A 14,844-nucleotide genomic window follows, 5' to 3' on the forward strand; every position below is an offset into this window, starting at 1 on the left:
AGATGTGTAGATTTCAACACCCAGCATGCTGGCTGGAGAATTCTGGGAGTTGAAGTCTGGACAACTTCAAGTTGCCAAGAAACACTGGTTTAGGAGAGTGAAACACTGGTTTAGGAGAGTAAAGCCTCAACTGTATAAACTCTCTCTCTCTCTCTCTCCTCTCTCCCCTCCCCCCCATAGGGATTGCCCCAAGTTTCACTTGACCAGCAACTGAGCAAGTCAATTGCAGCTCAGCCCTGCTAATAGTTCAGTTGCAGATGCTCAGGGTCGGCTGAGGAGGATGGTCTCAGAAGTAAAGTTGGCTAGGGAGTTGGCTTGGCACCAAGACTGCAGCCCAGGGATTGCACTGTGCTTGCATCTTTTGCAGGACTTGTCTAGGCCTGCCTACCTTGGGTCCCCAGGCTCTGTGACACAGGTGAGGACATTCAAACACACACAACTCACTTTCTGCTTGCATCCATGTTAGCTGAGCTAAACAGTTGTCAGCCCCATTATTGAACGAGGAAAGAATCCAAGCAAATTCCATGGGTCTTTTTCTCTCCTAAACTGTCCTAAACTCTTCTCTATGGCTATATTCCTTCCTCTTGTTAAACCATGGCTTGAATAAACCACAGTTGGGTGGGTTCACAAAAGTGACTGTCATGCTTTACAAATCACCATGGTTCGGGACAATCACATCATCGCCCTTCATCTCTATGAACATATCTAAGGCCTTCTTTCTCCTTGTTTAGCTTTGACGTATTTACAGTAGTTAGTTTAATGGTTTAATGCATTGGAAAGCTCATCCTTTCAGCACTGAAAGTGGAGCTTAAACACATAGTTTACCTCTGTTAAGTAAGAGGTAAATATTTTCTTACTCACATATCATTGGTCCAATGATCAGGATGCTGTTTATTTTAATACCCTGAAAACAGTGACAATAGCCAAAGTGACCCCTCTTCCTTAAATTGCAACACTGGCCATGATGTAGAGTTGTAGCAAGCAATACAAAAAGGATGTGATTAAACTGGACAGCTGTAAAAAAAAAATTACTTGAATGCAAGTCAATTTTCAAACCACAGACAGCAGAATTAAGACAGGGCTGTCATTACAAAAAAGAACAAAACCTTGATTGATTTTATTTGATTTTATTTTATTCGGGCTGAGAAGCACGCTAGTTTTGTATTCAGATCATAAAAGCAGGGATGGTTTTAATTACAAAGCAGCTTCACGCCAGATTAATGAGTTCTCCAGAGATTCCTGGGAACTGAATTTCTCTGAAAACAATTGATCTCCATCAAGGTATTCTGAACACCATTGCTAAGTTACCAAAAATTCCCACGGTTCCTGCGGGAGAAAGGAACCATGGCAGCAGGGGTTTTTTTTTTTTTGTAATGCCAGGCACACATAAACATTGTGTCAAAGAAGTATCTGATACAGCGAGCGTTGTTTAAATAACATGGTAACTAATAACGCAAATATTTTACTCAGAGTACATTCCACAAGAGCTATTTTATTTTTTCCTCCCAGATGCATAAGGGATAGGGATAGAAATATTTTCAACAAATAAACATGTAGCAAAACATGTTAAAGATGAATGGAGACAGATCCTATCCCGTTGCAGCAATCCTTTGCATCTGCGATTAAAAGTAAATCTTAAGAGCCGCAGTGAGTTTGCTCTGAAACCTGGTGCCCTAGAAATAGTGTGGACGACAAATCCCATAATTCCTTGCCCAAAGCCGTAATGGCTACAAGGGATGTTTAATCATATTTCACGGCCAAAAAACACCCTTGGCTAAATTTGCACCATGGATGTGTTGGATTCCTGATATATTAAATACAGGTAGTCCTTGACTTACAACAGTTCATTTAGTGACCGTCTGAAGTTGCCACAGGATTGAAAAAAGTGACTTAGGACCATTTTTCACACTTACGACCGTTGTAGAATCCCTGTGGTCATTTGGATACTTGGCAACTGACTCATATTTATGACAATTGCAGTGTCCTGAGGTCATGTGATCACCTTCTGTGATCTTCTGACAAGCAAAGTCAATGGGGAAGCCAGATTCACTTAATAACCGGTCACTAACTTATCCACTACAGTGTTCTCTTAACAACTGTGGCAAGAAAAGTCATAAATAAAATGGAGCAAAACTCACTTAATAAATGTTTCGCTTAACAACAGAAATTTTGGACTCAATTGTGATTGTAAGTCAAGGATTACCTGTAATTAACCATGATGTATAAATCACAATGATTGGATTCACCCCATCATGCTGTGCCAAAATCAAATGAATCATTAATCTAATTTCTATCAGGAATGTAAAGTCTGAAATTAGGTAACATTTCTGACCAAAATATTTCTTGAAGACCCTTCTGATATTGTGTTCTAGATTTCTCCCACCCCAGCGTGAATTTATTGAAAGCCATCTCAGTTAATGACGATCGTAGCTTGTGGTAGGAAGTTCCCCAAGCTAATCATGGATGTCATACATAATTGCTTTATTTTGTTTGTCCCTGATCTACTGGCTCATTTCAGTGAATGGTTGTGTAAAATGAATGGGTCAGAGAAAATAAACCATTCCTTCTTTTTTAATCCACTTATGTATTTTCATTTTAAAATTCTAACTTTATTCTCCAGTTTTTCTTGATTGTCAGAGACATAGCTACATAACTGATTGAAAAGGGAATAGTCAGATTTGTGTGCATACATACACACACACACACACACACACACACACACACAGGCATGTTACAATGCTATGCTTGTTTACAAATGCATTTTGTCTCCCCTAATATTTAGAATATTCGGTGTTTGTCTTTGATAGAGGCATATGTTTTCCTTTCATGCAAATAATGGAAACTTCCATAACTTCTTCCACTTATGCCTGGCCTCTCTTGGGAATTTAGGGTGGCACACATGACAATCTGCCCTCGTTTTAACCTTACAACAACAGCCCTGTGAGGTAGGCTCATCGATGGCAATCACCCCAAAGCATAGATAGACTCAATGGCAAAGTGGGAATTTATTCCTTGTATCCACTCCAAATCCTGACCCTAAAGGACTGAGCTATTAAAAGCCTGGGGCCTGCCATGTGAATTTATACCACAAAGCATCCTTAAGCAAAATATGATCTAGTGTGATGCACAATGCCATTTATTGTGTGCACAAAGACTTCTTTTTAAAAAAACAACCACCACCCAAATCTATAGCTTGTATTAGTTTTATTTGACCAAAAACTATTTGTCTGTGTCTAAACTGATTTTTTTTTTTTAAAAAAATTAATTGTTTCCATCTCTGCTTACAGGTTATTCGGGCAACCTTTTTGTAATGAAGAGGTTTACTGCCCATATTTTAAATAAAAGACTGCCAGCTTTACCAGGCTTTGAGACACAACCAGCAATCGCTTGAAAAGTGTAAAGAGCTGCAGCTGTTAGCAAACAGTGATAGTCCTTTCCATGCTTTGAAAAGGCTGATCTGCTCTCTGTGTTTGTGTTTGTCTGTGTGTATGTGTTTAAAATAGAAGATGAGTCAGGTTCAGTCCATTCTCAGCCAGAGAAAAATCACTTATTGATCTATATAATTTGTTTGTTCTGTTAATAGCAATAGTAGTAGCACTTAGACTTATATACCGCATCACAGTGCTTTACAGCCTTCTCTAAATGGTTTACGGAGTCAGCATATGGCCCCCCAACAATCTGGGTCCTCATTTTACCGACCTTGGAAGGATGGAAGGCTGAGTCAGAATCGAACTGCTGGCAGTTGGCAGTCAGCAGAATTAGCCTGCAGTACTGCATTCTAACCACTGCGCCACCATGGCTCTTAATACTAGAATGTCCTTGCTGGGTCTGATAATTTAATCTGCAGGTAGTCCTCGATTTACATCAGTTCATTTAATGACCATTCGAAGTTACAACAGCTCCGAAAAAAGTGACTTATGGCCACTTCTCACACTTATGACCATTGCAGCGTCCTCATGATCAAAATTCAAATGCTTGGCAACTGATTCATATTTATGACGGTTGCAGTGGCCCCGGAATCATGTGATCCCCTTTTGTGACCTTCTGACAAGCGAAGTCAGTGGGGAAGCCAGATTCGGTTAACAACTTAACAATTGCAGTGATTCACTTAACAACTGTGGCAAGAAAGGTTGTAAAATGGGGCAAAATTCACTTAACAAATGCCTCGCTTAGCAACATAATTTTGGGCTCAATTGAGGTCGTGAGTCGAGGACCACCTGTGGTTTTTTTTTTTTCCATGACCCAGATGTAAAAACTAGCAGAAAATGCAGGGGGAATGCAGGAAAAAAAATAAAAATAAACAGGCATGTTTATGGAAAGTCAAATGCAAATTTTATGAGAGATATGATTCCCAGCTGAAGTTTTTAAAATGTACTCTATAAAGTAAGGAGATTGGTACTGCCCTTGTGTAAGTTATAAATTGGGTTGCTAGCTAAGTTGACACTGTGCTCTTGACATCAGCTTGTTATTAAGGATGAATCAAAACAGAGGATTATTCTACAATACTTTTTAAATGGGGTAGATGTTTATATTTAAGTGCAGCACAAAATTTTTCTCCCTCGCCACAATAGCCCTGTAAGGTAGGCTAGCCTGAAAGGGACTGGCTCAGCCCTCCAGTGAGCTGCTGTGGTTAAAAGTGTCCAGAATTGGGTCTCCACACTACACCTCATTGGCCCTCAGAGGCACAGGAACAGGCAGAAAAGTTGCCAACCTCTCCAAAATTCTAGCAGCCTTAGAAATTCATCTCTCTTTGCAACATGATTAAGATTTGTGCTGGCTTCGTCAATGTGTCATTAACGCTTGCCTGGATGGGCCGTCCCTGGTGACCTGAAACCTGTCATTGTGGTTCAACAACAGGGCTTGTGTGCACACAACCCACATCTCTCCTAGCTCCTCTTCAAAATATCCCCAGCGTGGCAAAGTTTCCTGCTAAACTTTGCAAGAATTAATGAGGTCTCCAGGTAGCTAACGAAGCACCTGTTCAGAGGAGGAATAATGAGAGGGGATGTTCCCTAAGGTTGGGAAGGTGGCTGAAGAGGATGCTGTTAATTGGAACGCCAATTATCCTCCCCAGCGCACTCAGGGGGGGTGTCATTAAAACCATCTTGTCTCATCTTGTCTCCGTGAGGAATTGGGCAAGATGGCAAAGGAGTTGGTGTGATTATGAACTACACAGCTGAGTTCTTGCTAAGCATACGGTAATCCTCTGGGGTAGGCAAAAGTCCTCTGGGGTAGGCAAAAATCTCAGTAGCGGCAAACAAATTGCGATGCAGCTAATGCTGGCTATAGAAAAGGGACTTTTTCTAGAATCAGGGCCATAGGTCAGGCAAAATCGGCGTGGTTCACTTGGATTGGATTTAGGTCTAGTTCTAGCACATGGAGCACTAGGGGCTTTGTGTATTTGTTGATTCATGTCAGAACATCACAATTCAAATAATATATGTATGTATATATATATATATATATATATATATATATATATATATGTATAAACACATACAATATATTATTATTTCTTTGTTGTTTTGCATGCACACTGAGAACTTATGCACTGGAGACAAATTCCTTGTGTGTCTAATCACAATTGGCCAATAAAGTATTCTATTCTATTCTATTCTATTCTATTCTATTCTATTCTATTCTATTCTATTCTATTCTATTCTATTTCTATTTCTATTTCTATTCTATTCTCTTTCGTTCCATTCTACTCCATCCCACCCCACCCCATTCTATTTAAAATTTAAAATACAAGATTAAAATATGTACAAGTGAAACAGATCTTGCCCAGAAACTAGTAACATTAATTGCCTTCTCTCACGCTGCCATGAGGTCCTCAGTATACACTGATCAGGACACAAAGGGCAGATATACATATGTATTTTTGTTTGCATGTCACCACAATTGCAAAGGGCAGAAGCCACTGGATAGCCCTATTTGTTCAGAGTCTCTCTGCATCTTACTGTACCCATGCACAGTCCATTCAATGATTCCATACTTCCCAGCTTTTGCCAGCCTCTCCATTCTTTCCATGCAGGGTTAGTTCTTTGTAGCTTTCCATAGGTCAATTCTGCTTTCAAATTTTTCGAAGACTTCCGTCGACCTAAGGAAACTTTTCTGGATTGTAATCTCTGATGAGAATAGAATAGAATAGAATAGAATAGAATAGAATAGAATAGAATAGAGTAGGATAGGATAGAACAGAATAGGAATAAGAATAGAACAGAACAGAATAGGAATGAGAATAGAATAGAGTGGAGTAGAGTAGAGCAGAATTAGGAATAGGAATAAGAATAAGAGTATGGTAGGATAGAATAGAATAGGAATAAGAATAGAACAGAATAGAATAGAACAGAACAGAATAGGAATGAGAATAGAATAGAGTGGAGTGGAGTGGAGTGAAGTAGAATTAGGAATAGGAATAAGAATAAGAGTAGAGTAGAGTAGGATAGGATAGGAATAAGAATAGAACAGAATAGAACAGAACAGAATAGAAATAGGAATAGAGTGGAGTAGAATAGGATAGAATAGAATAGGAATAAGAATAAAACAGAATAGAATAGGAACAGAACAGAATAGGAATGAGAATAGAATAGAGTGGAGTGGAGTGGAGTGAAGTAGAATTAGGAATAGGAATAAGAATAAGAGTAGAGTAGAGTAGGATAGGATAGGAATAAGAATAGAACAGAATAGAATAGAACAGAATAGAACAGAACAGAATAGAAATAGGAATAGAGTGGAGTAGAGTAGAATAGGATAGAATAGAATAGGAATAAGAATAAAACAGAATAGAATAGAACAGAACAGAATAGGAATGAGAATAGAATAGAGTGGAGTGGAGTGAAGTAGAATTAGGAATAGGAATAAGAATAAGAGTAGAGTAGGATAGGATAGGATAGGATAGGATAGGATAGGAATAAGAATAGAACATAACATAACATATCAGAATATAATAGTTGAGAACTACCTATAGAGGCATCTGAGGAACATCTGTAATGATTTGTATTCTAGACCGGCTGCGGCTTCTAGATAGTCTTCAAGGGCAATAGTCCAACCAGGAGGTGACTAAGGCCTGGGTGACTATCCCCAGCCCTCCCACTCTCCCCCCCCCCCAGCACTGCTGAGGTTATGGCGGTGTGTTTTCTTGATATATCAAGTGGTCTTTTGGAATGCTGCTGGGCAACGTTCATACAATGGCGACCCTGCCAGAGGCCCCCACTTCCTTCCACAGCACACCTGAATTTATGGATTCTGGGAGTTAAAGTCCACATGTCTTAAAGTTGGCAAAATTGGACGGCCTTTATTTAGACCTGCTCCAGAGAGCTGAATCTTCGCTTTTCATGTGCCCGAAGGACGCCCCTCTCCCACTCCCGCCCCCATCCCACAGCAATCGCCAGACTCACGGAAGGTGTCTTGCTCGGAAGGAGGGGTTCCCCGACCCATCCTCCCCTTCTCCTCCCCCATTCCTGGCGCAGGCGGATCACAGCTCTTCTTTTGCATTCTTGCACGGGCAGCAGTGGGGGCTGGAAGCATCCTCAGCTGGCACGCATCTCCGCCTCCGCTCACGTCGGGAAACAGCCTTTGATCCAGCCGAGAATCAAAGCAATTGCCCATCTTCGAGTCCAAATGCTCGGATCTGCGCTCCCCGATCCACTTTCTTCCTTCTCTTGCCAAGACAGCCCGGATCGTTCCAACTATTTCCTCGGATGGCGTCGCGTTGATTTGCCTAAAAATACGATTTTTTTTTCCCCGCCAAGAAATCTGTCGGTCGGCCTAATGCATTTTTGCAGAACTGGAGGCCATCTGCTAGACGTTGCGGGTGCTTCATCACTCGAGGTTTTTAAGAAGAGACTTGTCTGAAATGACTCCTGCTTGAGCGGGGGGGGGGGGCTGGACTAGAAGACCTCCAAGGTCCCTCCCAGCTTTATTCCGATTGGATTAGTTTCTGCCTTTTCAAAAAAATACTGTAGAGTCTTATCCTTTGGTGACAAATATGGTGCTGTAGAAGACTCCTGCGAGTCCCTTGGACTGCAAGGGGATCCAACCGGTCAGTCCTAAAAGAGATCAACCCTTGACTGCTCTTTAGAAGGCCAGATCCTGAAGTTGAAACTCAAATACTTTGGCCACCTAGTGAGAAGGAAGGACTCACTGGAGAAGGGCCTAATGCTGGAAAAGATTGAGGGCAATAGAAGAAGGGGACGACAGAGAATGAGGTGGCTGGATGGAGTCACTGAAGCAGTAGGCGTGAGCTTAAATGGACTCCAGAAGATGATAGAGGACGCGATGGGTCGGACACTACTTCGCAATTAACAACAACAACAAATGTTTGCAGGCTCTTGGTTTGGAATGTCAACTCGACCCAAGTTTTCGCTTTCTTGGCTTTTCAACTGCAGCCAAGAAAAGCATTGCAAATGCTATTATTACCGAGAGGGACAAAATTAAATGCAGCGTTGTTGTTTTTTCCCCCTCAAGGGAAACAAAACTAGCTCAGGCTTTCAAAAGTAAGTAGACTTGCTGGAATGCTATCCGTTTTTCCGCATTCAAAGAAGGCTTGGAAAACAATTTACACATCTGGCTCGTTGGTCTAGGGGTATGATTCTCGCTTTGGGTGCGAGAGGTCCCGGGTTCAAATCCCGGACGAGCCCTCCTTTTTTAAAAAAAAATTTGTAACTTCTTTTTAATCTTTGAAATATGTATTAAATGTGAAAGGGACCTTACATTTATTCAGAGACAAATAGAAAGATTTTGATTTTTTGGCTCGCTTTATAAGATTAAGGTTGCAACTCTACAGAACAGGAAGATACTTTGAACGAAGGGGACTTGCTTTCGACTAAATTTAGGAATAAAAAGTATTTCCAAACAGGGAAGGAGGTAGAAAGCATCCGAAAGGGAGGTGTAAGTTGTTTTGATTTTCTTTATTTTAGCTTGCTTTGGTATTTCATCTTCATCCTTTTCTTCTCTTTTAATTTTTTTTCTTTGAAAAGAGAACCTTGAAATAAATTTAAGCGAAAACCCCTAACTTCCTCAAAGACATTTATATTAAATAATAATTAATTAACACATTGATTATTGGACGCGTTCCCTTTCTTGAGTTACATGTTAAAAAAGGCATGATGACATTGATGATTCACGTCAGGAGCACCACAAGTACAACAAGGCGTACTATATGACACATCAAATATAAATATAATATAAAACCCAAAGCGTAATGAGACGGAGAGAAGACAATAAATACTTCAGTGCAGTCCTGAGAATGCGTGACTTGGATAGGTATTTTCTAGGCTGTTGACTGAAACTCTATCATCAAGCAAGGCTCCATAGCTCAGAGGGCAGAGCACTGGTCTTGTAAACCAGGGGTCGCGAGTTCAAATCTCGCTGGGGCCTTTGTTATGTTGGGGCCAGCAATAAATACTCTTAACGCTATTCCTAAATATTGTTAGATCTCATTGATAAATCTGGGAAAAGTGGCCTTTTTGCGGTGGGAACTTTTCCAAGCGCTTTAGTGGAGCGAAAAGGAAATGGTACAAAACTAAAGAAAGAAAGAGCTGAAGTGCTTTGTTTTTTTAAAAAGAGAAGCTGATGCCAAAGGAACTGAGAATCTAGAAATTCTCAGAGAATGATGGTTCTGCATCCAGGTCCCCATTTATTCTGGCTGCGCGATGCCAGCAAATTCCTCAAGGGCGTCTCTGCCTGGCCGACGGTGCCAGGGGCCGGAGTCACTCCGCACTAACAAGTCTCCGGATTCAGTAACGGGGAGTCATCATGTAGGAGCCAGGGGGGGGGGAAAAATAACCGAGAATCAACTGGGAAGCCATCCGGCACCAGAGGAAAAGCTCTTTTTTGATCATTTCCAGAAAATGCGCTGCCAGGAATGAAAATTTCTTTCTTTCTTTCTTTCTTTCTTTCTTTCTTTCTTTCTTTCTTTCTTTCTTTCTTTCTTTCTTTCTTTCTTTCTTTCTTTCTTTCCCTCCCTCTCTCTCTCCCTCCATCCCTCCCTCTCTCTCCCTCTCTCCCCCTCCCTCCCTCTTTCTCCCTCTCTCTCTCCCTCCCTCTCCCTCCCACTATCCCCTCCCTCTCTCCCCTTCTCCCTCCCCCTCCCTCCCTCTTTCTCCCTCTCTCTCTCCCTCCCTCTCCCTCCCACTATCCCCTCCCTCTCTCTCCCTCCCTCCCTCTCTCTCCCCTTCTCCCTCCCCCTCCCTCCCTCTTTCTCCCTCTCTCCCTTCCTCTCCCTCCCTCTCTCCCCCTCCCTCCCTCTCTCTCCCCTCTCTCTCCCCCTCTCCCTCCCTCCCCCTCCCTCCCTCTCCCTCCCTCCCTCTCTCTCCCCCTCCCTCCCTCTCCCTCTCTCTCCCCCTCCCTCCCTCCTCTCCCTCCCTCCCTCCCTCTCTCCCTCTCTCTCCTCTCTCCTCCCTCTCCCTCCCACTATCCCCTCCCTCTCTCTCCCTCCCTCTATCCCCTCCCTCTCTCTCTCCCCCCTCTCTCTCCCTCCCTCTCTCTCTCCCCCTCCCTCCCTCTCCCCCTCCACCCCTCCCTCTCCCCCTCCCTATCTCCCCCTCCCTCCCTCCCCCCTCCCTCTTAATTTAATGATGGAAAAATAATGGGAAATACACTTTGGATATGAATTCCTTTCCTTCCTCTCGTCTTTCCTTCTTTCCTTCCTTCCTTTTTCTCTCCCTCTTCCCCTTTCCCTTCCTCTTTTCCTCCCTTCTCAAAATGTCAAAGTTTTTTTTTCCCTTTCCCTTCCTTTCGTGTCCAGAGATATTTTCTACTGGAAAGAGATGAATGCAAACTAGAAGGCAGAGATCGTTAAAAAAAACCTAAACCGACTAGTTTTTACATCCTGGACCTGGAAGATGTGATCGAGATCGGTTTTTCTGTTTCTTCCCTTCTGCTTTCTTTGAAGGCGGACGAGTGAAAAGATTTAAGTGTTTACTTTTAAAAATCATGGTACCATAACGGGTTGCACAGTGCTTTTGCCACTAGGTGGCTCTAAAGCTGAAAAATGTTGCTGGAGAACGCCAACAATGGGAAAGGCTCGTTGGTCTAGGGGTATGATTCTCGCTTAGGGTGCGAGAGGTCCCGGGTTCAAATCCCGGACGAGCCCTACTTTTGTATTTTTCTTTTAAAGAACAATTCTGTTTGGTCCACACTACTTCAAAAGGATTCTTTCAACAACAATGACAGGAATGGATCACCTGGGGAAAAAAAAATAATCGACTCAATTGTGAAAACTGCAGTTTGGAAGAATAACACAAATGTTGAACCTACTAATATTTCTGGACTTTTTTTTGCATTTGCAAATCAAATCAAATCTTTATTATAGTCAGAGACCAGCATATTACCATTCATGTTTTTTTTTTTAAAAAAAAAATTGTACTATTAATGAACAAGAAAGTTCTCCAAAGCATGCAGACAAAATCACCAGTTTTCAACTTAGTTGATTTTTATTTCCAAGAGAAAAGCAGAGAAAAGCAGAGAAATTGAGATTTGCTTCTTCATAACTATAAGAATGCTGCTGCTGCAGTGGGCACCGATGGGAGAGTTGAAACACCAAAGAGAGGGAGAGATTCACATGGAGAAAATCTATCTATGGCAGTGGTTCTCAACCTTTTTAATGCCGCGACCCCCAACCGGTCGTAAGTCGAGGGCTACTCAACCGGTCGTAAGTCGAGGACTACTCAACTGGTGCAGCACCGTTTGGAGAATGGGACTTTTGGCGGGCTCAGCGGGGCAGAGACAGCCTGGACAATTCCTATTGGCTTTTGAAAGCCAATAGAATTAGACTCTATTCAAGAGAGTCTATTCTATTGGCTTTCAAAAGCCAATAGAATAAAAGGGAGTAGCACAGCTAAGGAAAAGGGGGGAAAAAATGGCGGACTGCGTTGTTTGGCGACCCCTGTGAAATGGTCCTTCGACCCCAAATGGGGTCCCGACCCACAGGTTGAGAACCACTGCTCTATGGGGACATTAAGAGTTGAAAATAACTTGATGGCACAGAATCTACCAAACAACCAGCCAATAAATTAATGATTAACTACGATAAACAGTCCTCGACGTACGACTGCAATTGAGCCCAAAATTTCTGTTGCTGAGCGAGACAGTTGCTAAGTGAGTTTTGCCCCATTTTATGACCCTTTCTTGCCACAGCTGCTAAGTGAATTCCTGCAACTGTTAAGTTCATAACATGGTTGTTAAGCGAATCTGGCTTCTCCATTGACTTTCCTTGTCAGAAGCTCGCAATAGTTGATCCACCGTCAGAAATATGAACCAGTTGACAAGCATCACGTGACCATGGGGATGCGGCAACGGTCCTAAGTGTGAAAAATGTCACTTTTTTTTCCAGTGTCAATATGTTTTTCAAGTCAACTTCAAAAGTCAAGTTACTTTTTTCTATTCATTTTTTTTCAGTGCCGTTGTAACTTCAAACAGTCGTTAAATGAATGGTTGTAAGTCGAGGTCTAGCTGTAGAAGCAGGAAGAGAGAAAAGGCAGACGCTGAACTAGTTAGTTTGGACCCACATTCCATAACTCCTCCAGCTCCATATTATTTGGAACTTCAGTTTCCAAGTGGACTGGGTTGCCATCTTCACAAGCGATAATAATCCTATTGACGGCGCTGGTTCCTATATAGTTGCAGTCTGGAGCCCACGAGCCTCGTTGAAGTCTGCACACTGTCAAGGGAAAGCTGGAGTTACTTTCCCGGAGGTCTCCCGTGGTTGGTTCTCCTGCCGGGCCACAGACAGCTTGGATCTGAGGGACTTCCATGTGGACAAACGTATTGAGATGTTTGCAGTATTTACTGGTTGTCATGTGCCGACGCTTCATCATGAGGGTGCAGTACCTTTGGACATCCGGAACTTCAGTCATTGGGTAATCCACGTGCTGACGCAGGAACTTCTCAAACGTTGCGGCATTGATCATGGCCAACCAAGCCATCAACAGGAGAAGAATTGGGGTTAGCCCAGGACTTGGGCTCTTGTGGGTCATTCTTGTCTTGGTCTTCCTCAGTAGCTTTCTCAAGAGAAAGAAAAAAGAAGATGGAATGAAATCGGGTGGGCATAGAACGAGGATGTTGGATTTCCAAAGTACAAAAACAAAATGGCTTCCTCAGGAAAGGTCAAAGCATAGGCTATGTCCCCACTTGGACTTAACACAGGACAAATATTTTTCAGGAGTGTTCTTTTCTACCTTTTCTCCTTGATGTTGTGTCCATCTCTTACTCCCCTGGGAATGAATCAAGTTTAGGTTGTCCCTTGTTTGACTAATTTATGTGACAAACCTACAAAATACCTGGCACTCATTTTGGAAAAAAATGGAAGACTAGTACATATATTGCCTGACATAGAAACTTTTGATGAATTTGGAGTGTTTGGCCTTCTCTGCTATGGCACCCACCTTATGGAATGTTCTTTCCTTAGATATTAGATTACCTCTATCCCTTCTGAAGTGCTTAAAATCCCTCAAGAGCTGATTATGCCATCAGGGAACCAGAGACTTGTTTAGATGTCTCCACTACTGAGGTGGATGTAGTCCCTCCCACTCTGCTTTGGATTTGTATATATATTTTTAGTTTTAATTTTCCTCACTTTTAATACTGATTTTTCTATTTTTAAATGTCTGTTCCTATATATGTACTCTTTTTCAACTAACTATTGTATACTGTTCCAGAATTATGTTTTGTGAAATGGGCGGAGAAAGAAAGAAAGAAAGAAAGAAAGAAAGAAAGAAAGAAAGAAAGAAAGAAAGAAAGAAAGAAAAAATGAATGAAGAAGAGAAGGAACAACTGTAATCATGGGTAACAATAGAAGGACTGAAAGAGATGGGCAGTATTCATACAATCTTGAATTAACTCTTCAAGTTCACACACCATACTATAAACGAATGGCTGAAATGACATTATGCCAAAGTTAGCACTAGCCAAATTTAGTATCTTATGCGAAGGTGCCTCCTGACCCTCATATCTCTGATTAAGCATCTGGTAAGAATAGACCTGATTTCTTTTCTTTATTTATTCCTGAAAATAAGTTCTTTTTTCCCCATCTGCCTTACATTTAAATGTTCCAAGATTCTGATAGTTCATCTGTCTATCTGTCTGTCTGTCTATCTATCTATCTATCTATCTATCTATCTATCTATCTATCATCTATCTATCTATTATCTATCTATCTATTTATCATCTATCTATCTATCTATCTATCTATCTATCTATCTATCTATCTATCTATCTATCTATCTTCTATCATCTATCTATCTATCTATCTATCTATCTATCTATCTATCTATCTATCTATCTATCTCCTCTATATTTATCGTTTTCTCTCTCATCTATATCATCTATCTATCTATCTATCTATCTATCTATCTATCTATCTATCCTATATTTATTTATCTATCGTTCTCTCTCCTATCTATCTATCTATCTATCTATCTATCTATCTATCTATCTATCACCTCTATATTTATCTATCTTTCTCTCTCCTACCTACCTACCTACCTATCTATCTATCTATCTATCTATCTATCTATCTATCTATCTATCTGCCTGCCTACCTACCTACCTACCTACCTATCATCTATCCATCTATCATCTATATCTATTTCCCATTAAACAGGGAAAATCCAGGATGAACCAGAGAAAGGATGTTGATCCTCTTTTTTCTAAAGATCTAGTACCACCTCTTATTCATCCCTGTCACAAAAGGATGGTAGCACCTCCAACTTTACAACTTCTAAACAATCCAGACAAATCTCATAACCCACCTTGTGTTAAAACGCTCCTGTCTCACCTGGCACCGTCTCTGGATATCAATTAAGGAAGCCAAGCGTCCAGAGGGAGATCAAGGGATGTTTG

At 41.5% G+C, this 14,844-nt stretch overlaps 3 non-coding genes across 3 annotated transcripts; all 3 read left to right on the forward strand.

Annotated features, from left to right (window-relative positions):
* The first annotated feature begins 8,570 nt into the window (after positions 1 to 8,570).
* On the forward strand, positions 8,571 to 8,642 carry TRNAP-UGG. The gene has a single exon. It is a non-coding gene; the product is annotated as a tRNA-Pro (tRNA).
* A 666-nt stretch (positions 8,643 to 9,308) lies between these two features.
* Positions 9,309 to 9,381, forward strand: TRNAT-UGU. The gene has a single exon. It is a non-coding gene; the product is annotated as a tRNA-Thr (tRNA).
* A 1,645-nt stretch (positions 9,382 to 11,026) lies between these two features.
* TRNAP-AGG lies at positions 11,027 to 11,098 on the forward strand. Its single transcript has one exon. It is a non-coding gene; the product is annotated as a tRNA-Pro (tRNA).
* The last annotated feature ends 3,746 nt before the right edge of the window (positions 11,099 to 14,844 follow it).

Source organism: Crotalus tigris, unplaced genomic scaffold, assembly GCF_016545835.1.
Source record: "Crotalus tigris isolate CLP2741 ecotype Arizona unplaced genomic scaffold, ASM1654583v1 scf7180000018306.2785112, whole genome shotgun sequence".
In the NCBI taxonomy this organism is placed as follows: domain Eukaryota; kingdom Metazoa; phylum Chordata; class Lepidosauria; order Squamata; family Viperidae; genus Crotalus; species Crotalus tigris.